The sequence below is a fragment of the Arachis ipaensis genome, chromosome B7 (assembly GCF_059453495.1).
Source record: "Arachis ipaensis isolate K30076 ecotype BB chromosome B7, ASM5945349v1, whole genome shotgun sequence".
NCBI classification, from domain to species: Eukaryota; Viridiplantae; Streptophyta; class Magnoliopsida; order Fabales; family Fabaceae; genus Arachis; species Arachis ipaensis.
Genome location: NC_142442.1, coordinates 40281065 through 40292174, shown reverse-complemented (window position 1 = coordinate 40292174; position 11110 = coordinate 40281065). Strand labels below are relative to the sequence as shown.

The 11110-nt window shown below is 37.6% G+C and overlaps 1 non-coding gene across 1 annotated transcript; it reads left to right on the top strand.

Annotated features, from left to right (window-relative positions):
• Positions 1–686: 686 nt before the first annotated feature.
• Positions 687–794, top strand: LOC148550926 (small nucleolar RNA R71). The gene has a single exon (XR_015893566.1). It is a non-coding gene; the product is annotated as a small nucleolar RNA R71 (small nucleolar RNA).
• The last annotated feature ends 10316 nt before the right edge of the window (positions 795–11110 follow it).

Sequence of the window (11110 nt, the reverse complement as noted above, 5' to 3'; positions counted from 1 at the left end):
CTTTTACTCAGCTGACCCACTTATGCCTCCAAATTTCTGATGGAGGACCTTGTTTCAGTCATGAAACTGAGAGTGGTCTTAGATAGATCAGAGACTATGGTTGCTAAGTTAGATAGGCTCTACTTAGAATTCTCTATCTGTTGCTGAGAAGATGATGGAAAAGGCTTGCTATTGCCAAACCTATTTCTCCCACCATTATTATTATTATTGAAGCCTTGTTGAGGCTTCTATTGATCTTTCTATGAGAAATTTGGATGATTTCTCCATGAAGGATTATAGGTGTTTCCATGGGATTCTCCCATGTAATTCACCTCTTCCATTGCAGGATTCTCAGGGTCATAAGCTTCTCCTTCAGAGGAGGCTTCTTTAGTACTACCGGATGCAGCTTGCATTCCAGTCAGATTTTGAGAAATTATATTGACATGCTAAGTCAATATTTTATTCTGAGCCAATATGGCATTCAGAGTATCAATCTCAAGAACTCCTTTCTTCTGAGTCATCCCATTATTCACAGGATTTCTTTCAGAAGTATACATGAACTGGTTATTTGCAACTATTTCAATGAGTTCCTGGGCTTCTGCAGGTGTTTTCTTCAGATGAAGAGATCCACCAGCAGAGTGGTCCAATGACATCTTGGATAATTCAGACAGACCATCATAGAATATACCTAAGATGCTCCATTCTAAAAGCATGTCAGAAGGACACCTTCTGATCAATTGCTTATATCTTTCCCAAGCTTCATAGAGGGATTCACCTTCCTTCTGTCTGAAGGTTTTGACTTCCACTCTAAGCTTGCTCATCTTTTGAGGTGGAAAGAATTTGGCCAAGAAAGTATTGACCAACTTTTCCCAAGAGTTCAGGCTTTCTCTAGGTTGTGAGTCCAACCATATCCTAGCTCTGTCTCTTACAGCAAAGGGAAAAAGCATAAGTCTGTAGACCTCGGGATCAACCCCATTGGTCTTAACAGTGTCACATATTTGCAAGAATTCAGCTAAGAACTGATGAGGATCTTCTAATGGAAGTCCATGAAACTTGTAATTCTGCTGCATTAGAGAAACTAATTGAGGCTTAAGCTCAAAGTTGTTTGCTCCAATTGCAGGAATTGAGATGCTTCTTCCATAGAAGTTGGAAGTTGGTGCAGTAAAGTCACCAAGCATCTTCCTTGCATCTCCACCATTGTTCTCAGGTTCGGCTGCCATGTCTGCCTCTTCTTTTAAATTTGCTGTAAGGTCCTCTCCGGAGTGTTGTGCTTTAGCTTCTCTTAGCTTCCTCTTCAGAGTCTTTTCAGGTTCAGGATCAGCTTCAACAAGAATGTCTTTATCCCTGTTCCTGCTCATATGAAAAAGAAGAGAACAAAGAGAGAATGGAAATCCTCTATGTCACAGTATAGAGATTCCTTTATGTGTTAGAGGAAAAGAAGAATAGAAGAATGAGGTAGAGAGAGAATAAGAAGAATTCGAACACAGAGAGGGGGAGAGGGTTCGAATTATTATATGAGAAGTGTTAGTAAATAAATAAAATAAATAGAAAGAGATAAGAGAGAGTATTCGAATTTTTTTTAAGTAAAATAAAAGAAAAATATTTTTGTTTTTATTTTAATTATTTAGTTAGTGTTTGAAAATATTAAAAGAAATAAAATAAAATTAGAATTTAAAACAATTAGTTAATTAAAAAGAATTTTGAAAAAGTGGTTAGTTATTTTCGAAAATGAGACGTGAAAAAGTAGTTAGGTGGTTTTGAAAAAGATAGGAAATATTAAATTTTTTAAATTAAAATAAACAAGTCAAGTAGTTAGTTGAAAGAGATTTGAAAATAAATTTTGAAAAGATAAAAAGTTAGAAAAAGATTTTGAAATTAAAATTTTAAAAAGATATGATTGAAATTTATTTTGAAAAAGAATTGAAAAAGAAATTAAAAAGATTTGATTTTTAAAATTAAAGTTGATGACTTGACTAACAAGAAACTAAAAGATATGATTCTAGAATTTAAAGATTGAACCTTTCTTAACAAGAAAGTAACAAACTTGAATTTTTTTTTTAATCAAAACATTAATTGTTTAGCAAGGATTTTCGAAAATATGAAATAAAATTAAGAAAAAGATTTTGAAAAGTTAGTTTTAAAATTTTCGAAAACATTAAAAGAGAAATGAAAAAGATTTTGAAAAATTTTAAGAATGAAATTCGAAAATCATAAAAAAAATAAAAAAAAAATTGATTTTGAAAAAGATTTGAAAAGATAAAGTTTTTAAATTGAAATTTTGACTTGACTAACAAGAAACAACTAAATTTTAAAAATTTTTGACCAAGTCTACTCAAAATTTCGAAAATTATGAGAAGAATAAGGAAAAGATATTTTTTTTTTACTTTTGAATTTTTAATGAGGAGAGATAAAAACAACAAAATGAAACAAAACATAAAAATTTAAGATAAAAAAAATAATGCATGCAAGAACACTTTGAATGTCAAGATGAACACCAAGAACACTTTGAAGATCATGATGAACATCAAGAACATATTTTTGAAAATTTTTAAGAAAAGAAAGACATGCAAGACACCAAACTTAAAAATTTTTAAACTTTAGACACTAATAATTCGAAAATGCATATGAAAAACAAGAAAAGACACAAAACAAGAAAATGTAAAGATCAAACAAAGAAAATCATCAAGAACAACTTGAAGATCATGAAGAACATAATGCATGAATTTTTGAAAATTTTAAGAAAATTAAAAAATGCAATTGACACCAAACTTAAAATTTGACACAAGACTCAAACAAGAAACATAAAATTTCTTGTTTTTTATGATTTTATTAAATTTTTCGTATTTTTTGAAATTATTTTGGAAAAATAAAATAAAGAAATTCAAAAATTTTAATAAGAATTCCAGGATTCATGCAATGTTAGTCTACAGCTTCGGTCCAAAAGAATTAGACATGACCAAATGGCCAGCCAAGCTTTAGCAAAGAATTATAAATGAGAATCCAAAGGCTCCTCCAATAGCTGCAATGATAAGTGGAAGCTTCGGTCCAAAAGAATTAGACATGGCTTAATAGCCAGCCAAGCTTCAACATATCATCATGGAGCTCTAAGGTGGAATTCATTCTTAAAATTTCTTAAGAACATTTTTTTCGAAAACTTTTTTTTTGAAATATTTTTAAAAACTTTTTGAAAAGAAAATAAATGTTGAAACAAGAAAGAAGGTTACCTAATCTAAGCAACAAGATGAGCCGTCAGTTATCCAAACTCGAACAATCCCCGGCAACGGCGCCAAAAACTTGGTGCACGGAATTGTGATCACACTTTTCACAACTCTGGTACAACTAACCAGCAAGTGCACTGGGTCGTCCAAGTAATAAAACCTTATGCGAGTAAGGGTCGATCCCACGGAGATTGCCGGCTTGAAGCAAGCTATGGTCTTCCTGTAAATCTTAGTCAGGCGGATTCAATTGGTTATGAGTTTTGGTAATTGAAAGATAAATAAAACGTAAATTAAAATAAAGATACTTATGTAATTCATTGGTGGAAATTTCAGATAAGCGTTTGGAGATGCTTTGTTGCTTCTGAACCTCTGCTTTCCTATTGTCTTCATCCAATCATGCGTGCTCCCTTCCATGGCAAGCTGTATGTTGGTGGATCATCGTTGCCAATGGCTACCATCCGTCCTCTCAGTGAAAATGGTCCAGGCACGGCTTCTGTACGACTAATCATCTGTCGGATCTCTCGTCTCGGATGAAGAATACCAGGCACAGCTACCGCACGGCTAATCATCTGTCAGTTCTCACTTGTGTCGGAATAGGATCTCTCTATCCTTTTGCACACTGTCACTACGCCCAACATTCGTGAGTTTGAAGCTCGTTTGTAGAGCCTTTACCACGAAGGTTCTTATCTCTGTGAGTTCGACTGCTCTGTTGTCAGGAGATGCAAGTCAAAGTCACGAACCAGAGGCCTAAGAGATTATACTCCAGCTGTCGTCCAATGACTACGTTGAACATCATGTAGGCCGCTTGTGGTTGTCAGGCACGCAGATTTCGGCTAAGCGAGTAATGAAGATAGTGGGTGATTGCCACGGGTCACCCCTTCATTTTGACTTAACTGAATTAAGAATGAGAGTATATCTTGGAGAAGAGACATGCGTGAATTGAAAGAGAAACAATAGTACTTTCATTAATTCATGAAGAACAGCAGAGCTCCGCACCTTAATCTATGACGTGTAGAAACTCCACCTTAGAAAATACATAAGAGAAAAATGTCTTGGCATGGCCATGTGGCCAGCCTTCAAATGTGAAAAATGGCATAAGATACGAATACAATAGTAAAAAGTGCTATTTCTACTAAACTAGTTACTAAGGATTACAGAAAATAAGTCACTAAGTGCAGATAGTGCAGAAATCCATTTCTGAGGCCCACTTGGTGTATGCTTGGGCTGAGCATTGAGCTTTACACGTGCATAGGCATTTTCTAGAGTTAAACGCCAGCTTGGATGCCAGTTTGGGCATTTAACTCCAGTTCTGGTGCCAGTTCCAGCGTTTTACGCCAAAAAACAGTCTCTGGCTGGCATTGAATGCCAGTTTGGGCCATCAAATCTCAGGCAAATTATAAACTATTATACATTGCTGAAAAGCCCAAGATGTTAGCATTCCAGCCCAATTGAGAACACACCAATTGGACTTCTGTAGCGCCAAAAAAAAGCGTTTGAGTGTAGGGAGGTCAGAATCCAGCAGCATCTACAGTCCTTTCTCAGCCTCTAAATCAGATTTTTGCTCAGGTCCCTCAATTTCAGCCAGAAAATACCTGAAATTACAGAAAAACACACAAACTCATAGTAAAGTCCAGAAATGTGATTTTTGCATAAAAACTAATAAAAAATAATAAAAAGTAACTAAAACATACTAAAAACTACATAAAAACAATGCCAAAAAGCGTATAAATTATCCGCTCATCAGAGGTTCATCGTCTCCTAAGTCTTCAACCACTTCTTCCTCTTCAACTATTACGGCTTCCTCCACTTGCTCCAATACAAAATCACGCTCCTCATTATCCACCAGAGTTTCTAGTGTCTCCTTCATGCTACGCTCTTCTATTGATTCTCCACATGTAGCCATGGGAGTGCTTTGAGTATCGAAGCGCAGAGAGGCTAAATTACCTACTACCTCGGTCAAGGTAACTACGAACTCTTGTGTTGTCCTTTGCATCTCTCTTTTCCCTTGAAGAAGAACACTTAGAGTGTCATTCATTGAAGATTGGGGTGGATATGAGTGTTCATTACTTGGGAGGAAAGGTTCATGATATGAGGGTGGTTCATCATAACAAGGATGTGGTGGTTCAACACTTTCCATCTTTTCTACTTGTTGTACGACACACTTTAATTCCTTGTTCTCAGGTTGAGATGCTTTAGCCATGAGAGTTTTGTGTACTTTCCGGCTTCCCACTCGCTCCAATTGATGAAAGGTTGCTTGAAATTGATCCAGTGTCTCCTTGAGACGATCTCTTGACTCTTGTTCCGCTTGAATAACATGATTAGGGTCATATAGCTCTTGGGTTGATGGGTATGGGCAAGGTGTATATGGAGGTGGTGGTTCTTGGGGGTAATTGTGTTGAAATCGGAGTGGTTCTATATATGGTTCATACGGCTCATAGGGTGGTTGATATGGTGGATATGGGTTAAGATCATATGAGGGTGTTTGGTAGTAGGGGGCTTGTGAGTATGGTGGTTCAAAGCTATGTTGAGGAGGGAGTTCATAGGTATTTTATGGTGGGTGTTGATTGTCACGAAGAGGTCCACCATAACCATTGTCTTGGTATACATCATAGAATGGTTGTTGATAATAACTTGGAGGTAGTTGTTGCCAAGAGGGTTGATCAAATCCTTGTGGCTCCTCCCATCTTTGATTGTCCCAACCTTGATGCATGTTCCCATTATAGCTTCCATTCCCTACAGCATAATTTGAACCAAACTCGTAGCCAAAGGGGTGAGAATTCATAGTAACAAAAGAAAGTAAAAACAAAAACTAATAAGAAACTAATGAGAATAAACTCCTAAAACTACAAACAACTAACAAAGAAACGAAAAAGTAAAATTATTCACAAGAATTCACACGTTTGCAATAACCAATAATAAGGCACACGTTTGTAATTCCCCGGCAACGGTGCCATTTTGATGAACGGATTTTTGCTAGTAAAGAATTCACAATAAATTCCCGTTGCTAGTATAGTTTCTAAACCAACAAAGAATCCTTTCATACAAAAATTCAGTTGTCACAAGTAACAAACCCAATAAAATTAATAACCGAAGTATTCAAACCTCGGGTCGTCTCTCAAGAAATTGCAGGGAAGTGTACTTATAATTGGTTATGAAATTGTATCTTTTTGGGGTTTTGAATAAGGAACAAGAAAAGTAAATTGCAAGAATTAAACTAATAGCTAAGAAAGCTCTTGGCAAGATATGAGAACTAGAAGTCCTTTCCTAGTTATCCTTATCAATTGTGATGAGAATTGTCCATTACTCCCACCTAGTTAACCTCTAACTATGGAGGAAAGTCAAGTGGATGAATCAATTTGATTCCTCAAGTCCTAGTCAACTCCTAAGGAAAGACTAGCTTTAGAGGGATCCAAATCAACTAGCAACTTCTCAATTATCAATCAACAAAGGAGTTTGACAACTCAAGAGTCTCCAATTACTCTACCAAAGCCAAGAGGAGAAAAATCTACTCTAAAACCCAACCAAGCATTTTATCAAACACTTGGAAGGTATAACATAAGAACATAGAAATTAATAAGAGATAATAAAACCTACGTAACCAATTGCAAGGAATCAATAACAACAAATGAGAAAAGAAGTAATAAACATGAAATACCTCAAATTGCATTAAATAGAAAATCAAATCTAACATGGAATTCATAAACTAAATTGGCAACATAGAGTAATCAATAAGGGAAATAAATAAACTAGAATCTTAGAGCAATTAAAAGTAGAAGAGAAGCTAAATTAAACTAAAGTAGAAATCTAAAATTGGGAATAGCTAAACCTAAGAATCCTAAAACCTAGAGAGAGGAGAGAGCCTCCCTCTCTAGAAACTACATCTAAAAGCTAAAATTATGTGAATGAAAAATTGTATGAATGAATGAATGTGATCCCCCTACTCTACAGCCTCTAATCTGTATTTTTCGGGCTTGAAACTGGGCCAAAAACAGCCCAGAAATCGCTCCCAGCGATTTTTGATACGTCCAGGACGTGGCATTGTCATGCGTACGCGTCGTCCACGCCTATGCGTTGATTGAACTTTTGCAAGGTCATGCGTACGCGTGATCCACGCGTGCGTGTTGCTTAACAGCATGGCAACTATGGCAAAATATATATCATTTCGAAGCTCCGGATGTTAGCTTTCTAATGCAACTGGAACCACCTCATTTGGATCTCTGTAGCTCAAGTTATGGTCGATTTAGTACAAAGAGGTCAGGCTTGACAGCTCAGCAATTCCTTCAATTTCTTATATTCCTTCCACTTTTGCATGCTTCCTTTCCATCCTCTAAGCCATTCTTGCCCTGTAAATCCAGAAATCACTTAACAAACATATCACGGCATCGAATGGTATAAAGGAGAATTAAAATACACAATTTAAAGGCTTAGGAAGCAAGTTTTCAACCATAGAACAAAATTGGGAAGGAATTCTAAAATCTTGCTAATTGTATGAATAAGTGTGCAAAGGCTTCATAAAAACCACTCAAATCAGCACAAGATAAACCATAAAATAGTAGTTTATCAATGCACCACTATTTCGTGGTACATTTTATGCTTAATTGAGTGGATTTTATCCACTAAACTCACACTTATTCATAGAATTCGCATGTTTTACATTTTCCTTCCTAATTTTGTGCTATGATTGAAAACATGATTCTTTGGCCTTAAATTTGCTAATTTTAATCCCCTCTTATTACCATTCGATGCCGTGATATGTGTGTTAAGTATTTTCAGGGTTTATAGGGCAAGAATGACTTAGAGGATGGAAAGGAAGCATGCAAAAGTGGAAGGAATACAAGAAATTGAAGGAATTGCTAAGTTGTCAAGCCTGGCCTCTTCGTACTAAATCGATCATAACTTGAGCTACAGAGGTCCAAATGAGACGGTTTTAGTTGTGTTGGAAAGCTAACATCCGGAGCTTCAAAATGATATGCAATTTACCATAGTTACCATGCATTTAGGCGACACGCACGCGTGGATCACGCGTAGGCATGACCTTGCGAAAGTTCATCGACGCGTACGCGTGACAGAGCCATGTGCTGGGCGTAGCAGAGTGGGGGAATCATTCATTTAACTTTCATTCACATAATTTTAGGTTTTAGATGTAGTTTTCTAGAGAGAGGCTCTCTCCTCTCTCTAGGTTTTAGGTTTCTTAGTTTTAAGTCTTCTCAATTTCAGATTTCTATCTTAGTTTAATTTAGTTTCTCTTCTACTTTTATTTGTTCTAGTACTTTAGTTTATCTATTTCTCTTGTTGATCTCTTTATGTTCCTAATTTAATTTATGAATTCTCATGTTAGATTTGATTTTCTATTTAATACAAGTTGAGGTATTTTATGTTTATTGCTTCTTCCTTTATTTGTTATCCTTGATTTTGCAATTATTGGTTTTAGTATTTACATTCTCTTGTTGCTTTTCTATGCTTTTCTTTTATGCCTTCCAGGTGTTTGATAAAATGCTTGGTTGGATTTTAAATTAGCTTTTTATGTTCTTAGCTTAGATTGAGTAATTGGAGACTCTTGAGTTATCAAATTCTTTTGTTGGTTAGCAATTGAAAGTTGCTAGTTGATTTGAATTCTACTAAAGCTAGTCTTTCCTTAGGAGTTGACTAGGACTTGAGGAATCAAATTGATTATTTCCACTTGACTTTCCTTCATAATTAGAGGTTGACTAAGTGGAGCAATGGACGATTCTTGTCACAATTGATGATGATAATGAGGATAGGACTTCTAATTATCAATCCTTGCTAGGACTTTTCATAATTATTAGTTTATTTTCTTATCATTTACATTCCTTGTTCAACCCTTCAAAAAACCCAAAAATATACTATCTCATAACCAATAGTAACATACTTCCCTGCAATTCTTTGATAGACGACCCGAGGTTTAATACTTCGGTTTATTTTATTTGGTTTGCTTAAGTGACAAACAAATTAAATTTGATTGAGGTTTAATTGTCGGTTTAGATCTACACTTGCAACGTGATTATCTTTGTGAAATTCTTTACCGACGATTCTTCCCCCATCAGAGATGTTGCATGGTCTTCTTGTCAGTGGTATGAATATAAAATGCATCTTCGAATTGGATCTTATCTAACATGGATCTCTCATGACCACTGGTTGATGCACCAAGATCCACCAGCTAGGTGAGGCTGTAAAAGGATCGTCCCAAACATATTGTGTCTGTGAGACTGGTAGTAGGGGTGGCAGTGGCAGTGGAGGTGGCGATGGTGCTGGTGAGTCCTCCCGATCGGCTGGTATGTCACCGTGCTCCTTCTGCCAGGCATACTTGGCCTCCTCCTCAGACTCGACATCTAACTGCTCCTTGTGAGGTCTGACCTGCTCCCTCCAGGGCGTCGTAGCTCCTCCACGGTCCCTTGCACCCCTCTCCCTCCTAGTCGGCCTTCGCGTGTCTGGTCGAACTAACTTGGCACACCTACAACAATCAGGGACATCCTGGGGAAGGTAAAGCATGTCTCAAGGCTGACTGGCGGTGCACTACACGTCATCCGAAAGAGTCAACAACCTAGGATCATCAAGCACGTCCTGGCCAGACAGATGTCTAAGTGACAAGTTTGCTAGTACCAAGCTCAATACTCATGTGTAGGTCGGTAATATGTGAATGGCTGGATGGAGATCTTGTGACCTCCTTCAAATCAAGCCCTCCATCTGTACCACTCCTGATGACGAGTGGGCTACCATACGTCCTCTCCCTGTCCTATGGTGGTGAGGAACCGGTCGACATTGACCGAGTCTCCAGGCACTGGCTTTTGGCCACCGAATTGGCATTTCAACTGATCAATATGGTGAAACTCAATAATATTGAAATAGACAAGGGAAACTATAGTCATCCATGTCCAGGTTGATGGGCTGCAAGACTAGGTTGTCGTACGGCGTCCACAGGAACTGTAAAATAAAGTGTAATATACCTCATTACATAGAACAACAAATCATTTAGAAACAACTAAATAAAACAACATCGTGTACCTCATGCAATTGTAACCAATCCAATGTATGATGCCATTGGAGGACTCTCTGGTCAAACTGATCCCTAATCTGCGTGCCCATACCTAACCTGTGGACATATGCAATAATAACAATGTCTCAATTTATGCAAGAAAAAGTTAAATTACATAAATAGAGAGGACAAAAACTGTATATAAAAATAGTTACCTCACGACTAGGGGGTGCGTCAGAATCTATCTATCAGGTGGACACCACTAACAAAATCTATGGTATATCCACGGGACTAGTAGCGGAGTGCATCCAGCAATGCCAGTGGTAGTTCAATGTGCTGCAGAGCATAACGAGTAGTATATCCATGCAAGCACAATAGATCTCCAAGATAGGCGGCGACACCTCTCGAAGTCCTCTAATAATGGCAGCCACATGATATGGACCTGATTGTTTGACTTGTCTGTCATCAGGTAACCCCCGATCAGCAACATGATGTAACACCTTGTGTACTGTCGGAGGGTGGCTGCATCTGCAGTAGCTAGCATATGTCGTACTTGTTCCCTCAGCCATGTCAACATGATGGAAAATGACTCCTTTCTCTGCACCCCCTGCTGCTAAGTATGAGGATGCCTAGCACCGAGGAGCTCCTCTACCTACTCTCAGGTTGGGTGCTAGTACCATGTTTGGAAGTCACACAAGCACCCACCCACTGGCTCTCCGTGCGTGAGTAACCCAAGGTGGTATACAACATCCTGTAGGGTGATGGTGCACTCACTCCAAGATAGGGGAAAGTGTGGGTTTCTGCACGCTAACGTCCCACGAATGTAGTAAACGGGGGTTGTCAAAGACAAAGTCCTAGAGTTGCACCGTGTCGCCAAACTCAGCCTCCCTCAAGTAAGGGAGAATGGCGTCTGGTGGTA